General features: G+C 46.5%; 1 protein-coding gene across 3 annotated transcripts in view; it reads right to left on the reverse strand.

The window, feature by feature from the left end:
- Positions 1 to 15,072, reverse strand: part of MCF2L2 (MCF.2 cell line derived transforming sequence-like 2) — a 1,607,631-nt gene that overhangs the window by 499,830 nt on the left and 1,092,729 nt on the right. The gene's annotated exons all lie outside the window — the stretch shown is intronic.

Consider the following 15,072-nt stretch of genomic DNA (forward strand, 5'->3'; position numbering starts at 1 on the left):
ATGATTTCATGATGTTTTTGTAAAACAGCATAATTATCTTTCACAAACCCTTTTTTTATTACAAGCTGAAGACGGAGACAGGGAAGAAGAGGAGAGGCATTTAGTCATCTCTAGATTCTCAATATTAGACAATACATTCTCCTCCCATTATACTACCATCTTCGTTTCCATCTCCTCCACCTCCTCTGCCTACACCACCACTGGCATCGCTTCATCCACTGCCACCTCCATCACCAGCAACCCTTCCAGTGGCGCCAATTCCACCAACTATAAAGGCTTGTCATAAGGACTCTGGGGTAGGGACAGCAGCTGGGTTAGGGACAACAGCACCTCTGCCTGTAGGTGACTGAGTCGCTCATACACCACTTGGCAACCATCGGCCTAATCCTTCCGGCTCTCTAGCAGCACCTCACCAAAACCTAAATCGTAAAGGTGATTTCTGGCAGCCTAGCACATGGACTCTGAAAACCTCTTAGGGAAATTGTGGTGGAAGAAGTCTTACCCTTTTCTCTAATTAGAAATAAGTCTCTTACACACACACACAGGCAAGAAAGAAGATACAGTATAGTTTTCAATACATATATTAAAAAGACTGCAGTCTACAATTAAATACATGAGCTGCAATGATTAGGATAATGCCGAATAACAAAATCAGGATTGTAAAAATAAGTAATGTAAATATGAACAACCCCAACATATTGCAATAAACATAGATATGCAAACTCCTACCTAAAGAGGATCCCTGAAGAAAGCAAGGCGTGATAAACCTTATCTGACCTTGCCATGTCCATGAGAAGCGCTACCAACCCCCGCTACCTTAGGACAAGGTTTGTCTCCAATCAGGCTCCGTAGAGACACAAAGACTGAGGTCTGCTGCAAAGTGACGTGCAGTGTAGATGGGCTATCATTGGGTGGAACCCCCTATAATGGCCTTGGTCTCACAAGGTGTTTTTATAAGGCACATGTTATTGTTCATGCAGACATCCTGACATGGGTATGTACCTAAACTTTTGATTGTGTGCGCAAACATGTATCGGCAGTAGTTCAAAGACAAGTAGCCAAGGTCCAATTCTCCCTTCCTCAAAACTGCCCAGTTTGCTATTTAACAGTGGGTAATCAATTGGGGTATGGACCAGTTTGCCCCAAGTCAGAAATGGATATCCAAAAGAATTGAGAACCCACTTTAAAGATATCAAAATTATTCTGATGTTTCAGATTACGTTCAAGCAATGATACATCGAATCCGCTTGTTCAGTTTAAGTGCACTTATTAGACCCATACACAGAAATGTTTTCAGGGGATACAAGGAGAGACAGCCAGACGAACGAGTTACTTACCTTCGGTAACGACTTTTCTGGTGGATACATTAGCTACCTGTGGATTCCTCACCTAATGAATACTCCCATGGCGCCAGCATTCAACGGAAATCTTCTTACTAGTCTCTGCACGTCGACGAGGACGTCACTCTAGCCCACGCGACGCCGTCTGACGTCATACAGGCAATAAGAGGTCCTCGACGACGTGCGGACGTCAGTACCAATCATTTTTTACGTGCATGAGAACAACCAGGCAATGCAATGAAAGAGCAAGGCAACATCCCATTACATTGTAAAAATACACAACATTGCATGAATAACTGTAAATCTTTTATATATATATATAACTCTCTCTTTTTAAAATATATATACACATCAAGTATATACACAAAGATATATACATATATACATATATATAAATACAATATATACAACATCTATTGCACCCTCAAAGACCAAGAGGAGCGTAGTCAAGGATTACTTGGTAAGACCAGAAAGGCAACGGGGAGGCGGGTGGGACCGTGAGGAATCCACAGGTAGCTAATGTATCCACCAGAAAAGTCGTTACCGAAGGTAAGTAACTCGTTCTTCTGATGGATACACCTACCTGTGGATTCCTCACCTAATGAATAGAGTCCCAAAGCAGTACCACGCCCGGCGGTGGGTGCCTAAATGGTCAAACCAAGAAATCCTGCAGCACTGACCGTGCAAAATGGCCGTCCCTTCTAACCTCAGAATCCAAACAGTAATGTTTTGCAAAAGTGTGAAGGGACGACCAAGTTGCGGCCTTGCAGATGTCGACCACAGGAACACCTCTGGCCAAGGCCGAAGTGGCCGACTTAGCTCTGGTGGAATGAGCTCTAATGCCCTCAGGAGGATCCTTCTTTGCCAAAGAGTAACAGATTTTAATGCAAAGAACAACCCACCTGGATAGTGTTCTCTTGTGGACTGCCTTTCCTCTCCTCTTGCCCACGTATCCAATAAACAGCTGATCCTCCAGCCTGAAATCCTTTGTTCTATCAATAAAGAAGCTCAACGCCCTCTTTGGGTCCAGACGGTGCAGTCTTTCTTCCTCTTTGGAAGGATGAGGCGGAGGATAGAACGTGGACAAAGTAATTGCCTGAGCCAAATGGAAAGGTGAAACAACCTTCGGGAGGAAAGCAGCCTTGGTCCTCAACACCACCTTATCCCCATAAAAAGTTGTATAAGGGGGCTTTACTGATAAGGCCTGCAACTCACTCACTCTCCTTGCTGATGTTATAGCTATCAGGAAGACTGTTTTTAAAAACAAATACCTTAAGGGGCAAGAATGCATAGGTTCAAAAGGGGACCCCATAAGGAAAGTCAGGACCAAGGACAAATCCCATTGCGGCATAACGAATGGCTTTGGAGGATATTTATTTAGAAGACCTTTCAAGAATCTGATAACAATAGGGGATTTAAATAAAGATGGTTGGTCTGGAAGACATATGAAGGCTGACAAGGCCGATAAATAACCCTTAATGGTAGCCACCGCACAACCTTTCTGCGCTAGAGACAGAGCAAAAGACAAAACGTCCGATAGATGAGCATGCAAAGGATCAATCTGCCTCTCTCCACACCACGCAACAAATTTAGACCATCTATTAGCGTAGATAGATTTAGTGGAGTGTCGCCTGGCCGCTAATATAACATCCACTACCTCAGGCGGGAGAGAGAAGGAACTCAGGTTGCCCCGTTCAATCTCCAGGCATGTAGGTGCAGACTCTGGAGGTTGGGGTGTAGAACCTGCCCCTGCGACTGCGAGAGGAGGTCTGCCCTGAAAGGGAGACGGAGCGGAGGGCACATTGAGAGTTGGAGAAGGTCGGAGTACCATACCCTCCTTGGCCAATCCGGAGCTATTAGGATGACTAGAGCCCGGTCCTGGCGAATCTTCCTCAATACTCGAGGAATCAAGGGTATGGGAGGAAACGCGTAAAGCAACTGGCCGCACCAGGTTATTTGAAACACGTCCCCCAACGCTCCCTGCATCGGATACTGGAGGCTGCAGAATAACGGACAATGCGCGTTCTCTCGAGTGGCAAACAGATCTACCCGAGGAAACCCCCACCTCTGGAAGATTAAACGGACTTGATCTGGATGGAGACGCCACTCGTGGTCTGCCGAGAATTGCCGACTGAGACTGTCCGCACGCACGTTCAAGACTCCGGCCAGATGGTTTGCTATCAAGCAAATCTGATGGTCCTTTGCCCAGGACCATAGTCGAAGAGCTTCTCTGCAGAGAAGGTACGACCCCACTCCTCCCTGCTTGTTTATGTACCACATCGTGGTAGTATTGTCCGTTAGGACCTGTACCGACTGACCACGAAGGGAAGGGAGGAAGGCCTTGAGAGCCAGACGTACAGCCCGTAACTCTAACAGATTGATGTGAAACATCTGTTCCTCTGGAGACCAAATAACTTTGATCTCCAGATCCCCCAGATGAGCTCCCCACCCTAGAGTGGAAGCATCCGTTATGACTGTGGCCACTGGTGGCGACTGCTGGAACGGCTTTCCTTGTGAAAGATTGTTGCTTGCAATCCACCACTTCAAATCCACAGCAGCATCTCTGGAGATCTTGACAGCACCCTCTAGATCCCCTTTGTGTTGAGACCACTGCCTTCGGAGGCACCACTGAAGAGCCCTCATGTGCCAGCGAGCATGCGTGACCAACAGAATGCAGGAGGCAAACAGACCGAGCAGACGAAGGACCTTGAGGACTGGAACTACTGCTCCATTTCGAAACATTGGAACCAAATCCTGAATATCTTGAATCCGCTGAGGCGGAGGAAAGGCCCGACCCAGTGTTGTATCCAGTACTGCCCCTATGAACAGGAGGCGCTGAGAGGGCTCTAGGTGAGATTTGGGCTCGTTCACCGAAAAGCCCAGGTCGAACAACAACTGGGTTGTTGACTGCAGATGATGCGACACAAGCTCCGAGGGACTTGGCTTTGATCAACCAGTCGTCCAAGTAAGGGAATACTGCTATCCCCTTCCTTCTGAGTTCTGCCGCAACCACCGACATCACCTTCGTGAAGACTGGAGGTGCTGAAGTAAGACCAAACGGAAGGACCGCAAACTGATAGTGCTGCGATCCCACCACAAACCGGAGATACTTCCTGTGTGACTTGAGTATCGGGATATGAAAGTAAGCATCCTGCAAGTCGACAGACACCATCCAGTCTTCCTTGTTCAACGCCAAAAGCACCTGTGCTAGGGTCAGCATCTTGAACTTTTCCTGCTTGAGGAACCAATTCAAGATCCTCAGGTCCAGGATTGGTCTCAAACGACCATCCTTCTTGGGAATCAGGAAATACCTTGAGTAACATCCTCGACCCCTTTCCTGCTCTGGGACCAACTCCACCGCACCCTTTGAAAGGAGGGCTTGTACCTCCTGTTCTAGCAACAGGAGGTGTTCTTACCTCCCCAGGATACAGGTTGCGTTGGTGGCTTTCAACGCCAGACTGCAGGACGAAAAAATCTTCTTGGACTGCGCCTCTAGTTTCTTTGAATCTCTGTCCCCAGGCACCGTCGGGAAAGAACCAGGCGCCGACTTGGATGAACAGGAGGCCTGCACCACCAAGCTCTCCGGCGTAGGGTGCCTAGACAGAAAACCAGGGTCAGTCGGAGCCGCCCGATACCTCCTGGCCACGGCTCTGTGAACTGCTGGGGAAGATGCCGCCCTCTTCCACACCTCTAACACCGGATCCAGCAGAGCGTCATTAAATGGCAAAAGAGGCTCCGCCGCAGCTGAGGCCGGATGTAGCACCTCTGTTAGAAGGTTTTGTTTAGCCTCCACCACCGGCAAAGGCAGGTCCAAAAAACTAGCTGCCTTCCGTACCACTGCATGAAAGGAAGCCGCCTCCTCAGTGTATTCTCACGGGGACGAAAGATCCCACTCAGGGGAAGTGTCCAGCCCACTGGCCGACTCCAGGCCACGCAGCCCATCACCCGAGTCCTCTAGCTCTCCTTCCTCCAGGGCTCGTTGGTACTCCTGCTCCTCTAATACACGGAGAGCACGTCTCCTCGAATGAAGCCGTTGTTCAATACGCGGAGTCGACAATGCCTCCGCCGAAGTCGAAGATCGGCGCCGATCTTCAGAAGCCACCGACGCCGCGTCCGGCGCCACAGGTAACTTCGGCGCCGACGAAAGAGCAGTCGAAGCAGATGGACCCACCGGAGTCACAGGCCGAAATCCCGACGTCGACGTCGACGGGATGGAAATCCCCGGGGCCAATCCCTCTGAAGCCACCGGAGCGGCCACCGGCGCCGACACTGGCGCCGAGCCCACGTTCCCAAAAGGGAGAAAGGGCATAAAGGGTGCCGGCCGAAGAGGCGCAGGATCACCCAATGAAAAGGCCAAAGGCCCAGCCGGAGCACCCCCTGGAGCCATCTGTTGGAAGATGGCATACATCGCATTCAAGAATGCGGAACTATTGGCTCCAGGGGTGGGAAAAGCCGGATACTGGGGTGCCTGTCTCGGAGGCGACCCCGACGCCGGCCTCGACGTCTGCAACGCCGGAGAAAACACCTGAGGCTCCAATACCTCAATCACCGACGCCTGTCCAGGTGAAGTTGGAGACGCCGGAGAGGGCAACGGCGTCGAAGGATGCGGCGTAACCGTGGGACTGATCTCCCATGTCCTTCGGCGCCGATCCGAAGACCTGGAACGAGTCTCCTTCGAATGACGCCGAGATTCTCTACGGCGCCGGGAGTCTCGATGACGCCGATGTCTTGGAGAAGAAGACTTCTTGTGATGCCCCTCCTTCGATTTCGCCATAAACAGCTTCGCCTCACGTTCCTTGAGGGCCTTTGGATTCATGTGCTGGCATGAATCACAAGTCGAGACGTCGTGGTCGGAGCTCAAACACCAAAGGCAATCGGAATGAGGATCCGTCACCGACATCTTGCCTCCACACTCACGACAAGGCTTGAATCCAGACTTTCTCTGCGACGTTATTACCACAGCGAAAGACTACGCAGCAAAAATACACTGTAACCACAAAAGTAACAGTTGCTCCCTCGAAGATAACCGTTTCGAATGCACGGAAAAAAGGGAACTGACGTCCGCACGTCGTCGAGGACCTCTTATTGCCTGTATGACGTCAGACGGCGTCGCGTGGGCTAGAGTGATGTCCTCGTCGACGTGCAGAGACTAGTAAGAAGATTTCCGTCGAATGCTGGCGCCATGGGAGTATTCATTAGGTGAGGAATCCACAGGTAGTTGTATCCATCAGAAGTATTGAATAGTTGGTCAAGTCTACTACTTCTTTGTTCTCGTCTGGTTTGATAGTTCACCATATTAGTTCAGAACTGAGGTTACTAGATTGTAGTCCATATATCGGGCTTAGCGGGAGGGAGAAATTTTGCAGTTCAAAGACAAGTAGCCAAGGTGCAATTCTCCCTTCCTCAACACCACCCAGTTTTGCTATTTAACAGTGGGTAATCAATTGGGGTATGGACCAGTTTGCCCCAGGCCAGAAATAGAGATCCAAAAGAATTGAGAACCCACTTTAAAGATATCAAAGTTATTGTGATGTTTCAGATTATGTTCAAGCAATGATACATCGAATCCGCATGTTCAGTTTAAGTGCATTTATTGGTCCCATACACAGAAATATTTTCAGGGGATACAAGGAGAGACAGCCAGACGTATTGAATACTTGGTCAAGTCTACTACGTCTTTGTTCTCGTCTGGTTTGATAGTTCGCTATATTAGTTCAGAACTGAGGTTACTAGATTGTAGTCCATATATCGGGCTTAGCGGGAGGGAGACATTTGATAGTTCAAAGACAAGTAGCCAAGGTCCAATTCTCCCTTCCTCAAAACTGCCCAGTTTTGCTGGGTAATCAATTGGGGTATGGACCAGTTTACCCCAAGGCAGAAATGGAGATCCAAAAGAATCGAGAACCCACTGTAAGGATATCAAAATTATTGTGATGTTTCAGATTAAGTTCAAGCAATGATACATCGAATCTGCGTGTTCAATGCAGTATAAAATATGCCTGACATGTTTGCATTCTGTTCTTGTTTAACATACAGCAAAGAACATGATGACAGTCTAATACTCACATTACTGATAATGGCACTTTCAACGAATGACAACAGATTATGAATTAAAAAACATTTCTTCTAAAATGCAAGCAATGATCAAATAAATAAAAACCAATAGTAGAAACAGAGCACGTTATCTTGGCAAAAGGGCACAGGCCTACAAGCTGAAGCTAAGCTAAACTCCTCTACGCAGGCAAAAACTAAAATGGACCTACAGCACCCTCCCCTATTGCGGAAACAAAGGTGCGAAGTCCAAAATCTAAAAATGCTCTAAACCAAAAACCTAAAAGCAAACTTAAAATCAGACGTAAGAAACATAGGCCCTCGTTATGACAATGGCGGTCTTTCTCAAGACCGCCGATACTATGGGCGCTAGAAGACCGCCAGTACTGGTGGTCTTCTGCCTGCAATAATATGGACACTGCCGGATTTCCGCCACAATTAGGGTGGAAATCTGGCAGTAGCCATGCTGGCGGGTGAGGTGCCTGGGCGCTGCTACCACCCGCACCGCCCTGCCAGAAAGATGCCGTCAGCCGTATGATGGCCATTCATATGGCTTAGCGGTGTCCTGCTTGTGGGGTGCTGCTGGCGGTACCAGTTGCCCTCTCTGCTCCCTGCCAGACGACCTCCTCGCCGGACAAGGTAAGTCGGGCGTCCGTCAGGGGAGGCGGGCAGAGTGTGTGGGGTGTTGTGTGTGAGTGTGTACTGTCTGCGTGGATGTATGCATGTGAGTGAATGCGTGTATAAATGTTACAGTGAGTGAGTGTCTGCATGTCAGTGTGTGCGTGTGAGCATGTGTCAGTGAATGCGTGTATGGATGACTGTGAGTGAATGCGTGTATGAAAGTGGTGGTGCATACGTTGTGTGTGTGGGTGTGTGTGTGCATGATTGCAGGGAGTGGGTGGGACACGGGGAATGGAGGATGGGGCTTGGGGAGGTTAGGTGATTGCTGAAGTGGGAGGGTGGGGGAGCCTTCTACCAGTGACAGGGAAGGAATTCCCTGTCACCGGTAGCCCTAGCGCCATAGTTTTCGTGCTGTAGTACTACCACTAAAACCATGGCGGTAGGCCGGCTCGTTATATTGCTGGTGTTCATGTGTGGACCTCCGAGTCGGAGATGCACATCTCCGGCCCAGCAGTTCATACCGACATGGCAGTATTAGTGGTGATGTGGCGGGTTGGCTGCAGCCAACCCGTAACACTCATAATGTGGCGGTATACACCGCCATCCTGTTGGCGGTAATACCGCCACATAAACCCTGGCGGTCAAAAGACCGCCAGGGTTAACATGAGGACAATAATGTCAAAATTGACAAGCAAAGCAGTCCCGCAAACAGGCTGAATTTGAAGGCAATTTGGTGTACATTTTACACTTTGAGAAAAAGCCAATGGTCGAATCAACAATAATCATCATCAATGGAGATTGAGACCAGAAAGGACTCCACTTCGGGAGGCGATAGATGGATCGAAGGATTAGCAGAGGGATCCACGGAGCAGAAGTGTGCAGGGACCTCAAACGCAGAATGACCTGTGGAGGTGACACCATCCATTGTGCCAAATGTCATTGGAGCCAGGAAATCCACAAGCAGTGGCTCATAAGATGCCTCATGAATCAACCTCACTGTCAAGGGGCATGTCCGTGAATGAACCCTCATTGAGAACATTAACAGATCCTTGTCCACAGGAGGCACAGGCTGCACGGCAAGAGCACACTACTGGTGCACATTCGAAGTGGCACCTAATGCAGTGCAAAATCAGCTGCACATTTGTTACGACTGGTCGGAACATCAATGACCAATCATGCTCCGGCTCTTCCAGTAAGGATGCTCCAAAGTACTGCATCATACAATCTTTACACAGCTGGGCTGGTGGTAGCTCCATCACTCCACTTTGCTGAGGTAGGACAGCCACTTCGTAGCAAAAATAGAAGCAGCCAATTAACGCCAAAGTAATTGGGAACCGTAAAGGAGTGAATGTATGGCTGAAGGTATGACTCCAAACATGGTGCTAACAAATCCACAACCAACAGCTCCGAAAAAATGCACAGTCTCTGCAGGTCTAGAAGCGTTGCAAATTCTGCTCACCAATTCTCAAAGTGTCTGGGGAAATCTAAATTTACTGCGTCTCAGCTGATGACCTTGCTATCTGGAGATCATATGTCTCTATAGCCGATGTCAAGGCCACTTCCTTTTGAAACAATACACTAGAAGTGGTAATGTGGGGCCCCAAGTCTGCTACTCTCATCTCTTGTATTGGGGGGGGGGATAAAACATGGCTGCAGCAAGTTACCATTTGAGAAACCAAAATGACATAGGAAATTCCATTATCTGGTGCTGCCTGGACACATTAAAAGCAGCAAACAATTTGCTACTATTTATGTGTTTTCAGGGCAGGCAGCCATTTTTCAGACCCTGCTGTCCATCCTAACAGCATGATGAAACACAGCTGCCTTTGCCCATGTTGTAAAAAAAAGTATGTCATTCTGAATGATGTCAATCGCAGATGACACAATATTGTTTAAGGTGTAAATTCTGTTGGACAGTATTCATACCATTATCAACAACATCTGAAGCCTTTTCCATGTTTTCTTTATCTATCAGCCTTAAATGTGCAGCAGATTCCATTTGTGAGAGCTTCCATATCTCATTATATATGACATACAGGAAACGTTTTGAGCGTGGCTTTGTAGGCCCTAACAAGAATCTTTGTATGCCTAGCTACTTAGAAAGGAGACTAGGATGTTGTTCTACAGCTGCTAAAGTGGAAGAACATAACCATCGATGGCACAATTTACCCACACTGTATGTAGTTACAATACCTAGTGCTCGCTGGAGACATAGTGAGGGTCTGGCCGGCTTGCTTTGAAACCCCCCCGAGGAATTAACAAAACGTGCCTGGCAACCATTGTGTGTCTTTTGGCCACAATAACCACCCGCCGGGACTTAAAAGTGAGGAATTAAGGGTACCATTATGAACCCAAGCCTTGAGTTGATCTTCAGTGACATCTTAAAATGTTTGCCAGTTGTGAAATTTAGCTGGTGTGGGGATGCCGGGCGGTTCTTCTCTTTTATTTTTGATAATCCCAAGCATGATGTTTCCTGGGCATTTTCATTTAAAATATAATTTGTGAAGGAATAAGGCATGCTCTAAAGAAAGCTTCCCTGTCCTGTATCTGCCAATCTTTTGTTCCCCATTCATGCCTAGTGAAATATGCAAACTTATGTACATATGTTTTGGAGCTCCCACAGGTGGGGACAGACAATGTAATTTGTGTAGTTGAAAATGTATCTTAGTTTACTAGCTCAGTGCAGAAAGTAATGTCCCCAATAGTGATAACAACATTTCCCCATAATTCGCTGTGTTCATACACACATCTTCACTTTAAAATACAGTGTAATATTCAAGTTCAGAAAGCATTGTATCAACTATTTTAACATCCCAGTCATCAGAAACAACACCAGGTGTAATAACATCAGTCATTGATATTTTAAACACATATGGAATTTGAATGACCTTAGTAGGACTGTATATATGAAAGGGCACTTTATCCCAAACAGTCCCATCTGGAATAGGAACTGCTGAGATGTTCACAAGCAACAAGTCTTTTCAAATTTTATGAGAAAATAGGTAAGGTGTTAAGACCTCATCCACCGGCTCAATGGCAGAGCGTTCAGGAAGATAATGACCATTTAACAAGAGAAAGAAAACAATAACAAAACCAATCCGAAGCAGAAAGCCAAGCAGTGTCAACAGTATCCACAAGTAATACCATGGATAAACCAAATAGTTATTTTACGGCATATGTACAGGTTACGTGTCTTTGATACAGTCTCAGTTGCAGAAGCAGATGAGTTAGAAGAAAATTAATTAATGTCTATGAAATAACCAGAAGCCGTTTGTGCAAACACAGGAGCTGGTGCAGAGCTGGTGGAGGTATCCACTTGTTATGAAGGTTCATAGTAGACAATGCCGTCTGTCTGTGTTGAATTGGAGTAGTATAGTTCCACATCTTGGACGTGTGTTGCCAGGCAATTGGTGACTGGAATCAGCAGAAGCTCATTCCCCGCCCTCCCCATGCTCAAGGAGGCAATTGCAGCATTGTTGTATCATTGGTGCTTCCAGAAACGTTGTTTGCTGCTTTTGGAGGTATGTTGGGTAGTGAGAGGGTGAACGGCAACTACCCAAGATACCTACTGTGCAGGATCAGCAACATAGTGCAATTTGATGTTGTCAATGGAGATTAATTTGTTCCCTTTGGAACCAGGCAGCAGTGGTAGGAAGACAGTTCTGGTACTGTGTATTCCCAGGACTGGAACCGGTGCTCTGTAGGATGGGCCATACTCCTTCTTCACCGCAAGCTTTTCACAAACCTGATTACCAACTTTAGGAATCCAGACTTTAGATGTTTTTGGCAAATCTCTTATTCCCAAGGTGACAGTACAGGCGGATTAATTGTCATCTCAAAATTGTTGAAGCTCCTGTAAAACAGCAACACGTTCATTCATGTCAAACGTGTGTCCGCTGCCACCACGGCAGGATCTTCAAGATCTGGGACATACACAGGTATCCCAAAAAACATGTGTATCCCAAATAACACCTCATAAGGAGTGCGACATCCCAAGGACCTTCTGGGTAGATTGTTTAATGCTCTCTAGGACCCATATAGGTGATGGAGCCAACTATTGCCTGAAACTAATACTCTTGCTGGTAAGGATTGCATTAAGTTTCGATTCCTCCTCTCCACAACCAAACTCAGGATTGTAGCAGGAGGAGTACTGGAGCTAAACACCCATTGTCCCTGAATGCCCTAGAGACACAAGCACTGCCCTGCTCCAAACGGGGCAGCACATGTACTGATAAAGACCTGCAAATCTTTAATAACAGTTCAAGCATCAGCCGACCATTGTGACCATACCCACAGGAATCTAGATCAGGAATCAACAGCAACTAAGATGTATTTGTATGGACAAGCAGGTTGTAAGGGACCACAATGATCCCGGTACACACATTGTAGTGGTCTGTTTGACACTAAAAGGGATGTCTGCGGTGGGAGTTTAATGGTGGATCTTTTTATTTGTTGGCAAATGTCACAACAAAGGACACATTGCTTGGTCTGGGTGTAGAGACCTGGCCACCAAAAGTGCTTTTGCAAAAGAGAAATTGTGGCTGCCACACATGTGTGAGCAGGAGCGACACCCTCACGCGCTGCTTTGATGAAATCTAATCTCTAGTCTAGGTTGGAGATCACATGATCTCCCACCTCTGGAATGGTTGCAAATGCAATGTTCTGAGCACTAACATGAATGAAATATCTTGCAGGGTATGCTTTTGGTAAAGGCTGGTCGTCAGCCAAAGCTTTCACTGAAGCCATTTTCTCATTATCTAATCTCATATGAGAATAAGTTATTGCAGCAACAGAAGCCGTAGCTACTGTGGATTTGGCAGCTTCGTCAGCCAAAGTATTTTCTACAACATGTATCCCCACACTTTGATGGCCCACTGTATGTACTACATGAGCATCAAGTACCCTGTCCTTAAGATCAGCTACCCTCCCCCACAACGTTATGCCTTTAATGGTGTTTCCCTTGTATTCTCTGAGCCCGTTCAAATGCCTGTGATTGAGATAATCATTGTAGGACTGTACACACTTATACGAATTACACACAGTTGGTGAGGGCTATTCCAGATCTGTATGTTCCAGTGCCAAGATGAGAGCTCGAGCTCTGACAACTGTACAATGCAGTCCCCTAAGGTCTGTATTTAAGTACTTTGAGGGTGGAATGCACCATCTCTCATTACTCCGCTTATGGCTGCGCAAGCAGCTGAATATTGATGTTTGGTGCCTCCAGCTCGTTGTGCTGAACCATCAGTGTAAATGTTAGTTTGGTATTGATCTGGTGATAGTATATAAGTAGGTTCGGGGTACACCTGCTCATATTGGAGAACTTCTTCTGTTTGTAATTTTAGTTCAAAAATGTAATCAACATAAGTGGCAGTCAGGGGGTTGCCCATTGATTCCAGCGTGGATGTAATGCTTTAGTATTAGGAACGTTGCTTTGGTAACATCCTTTATGACTGGTACCAGGGTAACAACAATAATTAATTTCTCTTCGGCCCATGGCCTCTCCTTAATGACAGCCATCTGTACAGCAGTCAGTATTTTTTCTGTGGTTGCAAAATGTTGTTCTTCATTAGAATACAACCAAGATTTGTATGCTATGTCACCCTCATTGAAAGTGACATAGGTAAACCTGATGGCACCAGCAATTATTCTGATGACCAGGTTTGTTTTATTGTTGCATGTGTGTGAGTGTTTTAGCATGTCCTGCTGAAGTTCTCTGAGAATGCATGTATGTTCTGGTGTCCAGTGTTTGCTTGAGAAATCTGGACGAATTAAGTCATAAATAGGTTTTTTGTGTTGTGCATAATCAGGTATGTATGTTTTGCCAAAATAGAAGAAACCCAGCAATGACTGTTGTTTCTTAATGATATTTGGCGGTTGAAGATGTGTGCATTTTTCTAGAAAGTGTGGGGCCAGGCTTTTGTCTTCACCTGATGATTTGTATCCCAGGAATAAGACACTGAGAAGAGCATTTTCTTTCTTTAATTTGAATTTATAGCCCTGGGCAGCGAATCCAAGCAGGATCCGATCTACCCTGATAAGAAGAATGTAGAGGTCATATTGAGATGAATATCATCCACATAGGACAGAGCCTTGGGGTCCATATCACATAATATTGATGTTCTCTTCCAGGGGATCCTCATCAATAGTCATAAACATTGAATATTCCCGCCCTTGTGCGGGGACCCCGGAGCATATATAAAATACACACATATTATACATGTGTAAAACAGCAATGCAGGCTATAATGTTAAAACAGGCTAAAATGCTTTATTTCTATGAAGTTTTTTTTTTTTTTTTTATATTATAAAATTACAATAGAGAATAAATATCTACCCAAGCCCCCAAAACTGGGCTTAGGGAAGTAAGCAGCAGTAAACTCTAGAGAAAAAGAGAAAAAACTGCATTGAAAAACAATGGAGCATTCTTAGCCAATAGGCTGCATGCAGGTTAACACAGGAGAACCATAAAAACTTTGGCACCGTGCCTTTAAGACCCTGAGCACCTCCAGTATCCCACCATGCCTCAGGGGTGAAGGAAAGGTGACAGTTGGTTCACAGTTAGGTCAGTTCTTTTTTCCGGCTTCTTCTGAGAGGATCCTGGAGCATTGAGCTCTCAGTTTTTCTGAGTTTTCCTCAGAAAAATTCTTTAAAAAAGCGTTTTTTCACTTTTTCATTCGACAAATAACATCTTTGTCTGAGCTAGGCAGTTTTTTCCTGACAGAAAAATGCCTTCACTTTTTGTCAAATGCCCTGCTTGTGGGAAGAAGAAGGCCCAGTCAGATCCCCACCCTCTGTGTATAGTGTGCCTGCCTCAGAGTCACTGCCCTGACACTTGTAAGTACTGCAAGAACATGTCTAAGAGGACTCTGAAAGACAGAGAGAAGATCCGGCTACATGGGCTTCAGGAGAGGCAAAGAACATCGTCCTCCTCACTTCCCAGACAACCAGAAGGCCATTCTCAGGAGAGAATGGCTCGGTCGACGTCAGCAGGTAGGAAAGTACCTGTTTGTTCACCGTCGACGTCGTCGCTACCACCGTCTCACCGGCATAGGTCGACGGCG

The sequence above is a fragment of the Pleurodeles waltl genome, chromosome 11, assembly GCF_031143425.1.
Source record: "Pleurodeles waltl isolate 20211129_DDA chromosome 11, aPleWal1.hap1.20221129, whole genome shotgun sequence".
In the NCBI taxonomy this organism is placed as follows: Eukaryota; Metazoa; Chordata; class Amphibia; order Caudata; family Salamandridae; genus Pleurodeles; species Pleurodeles waltl.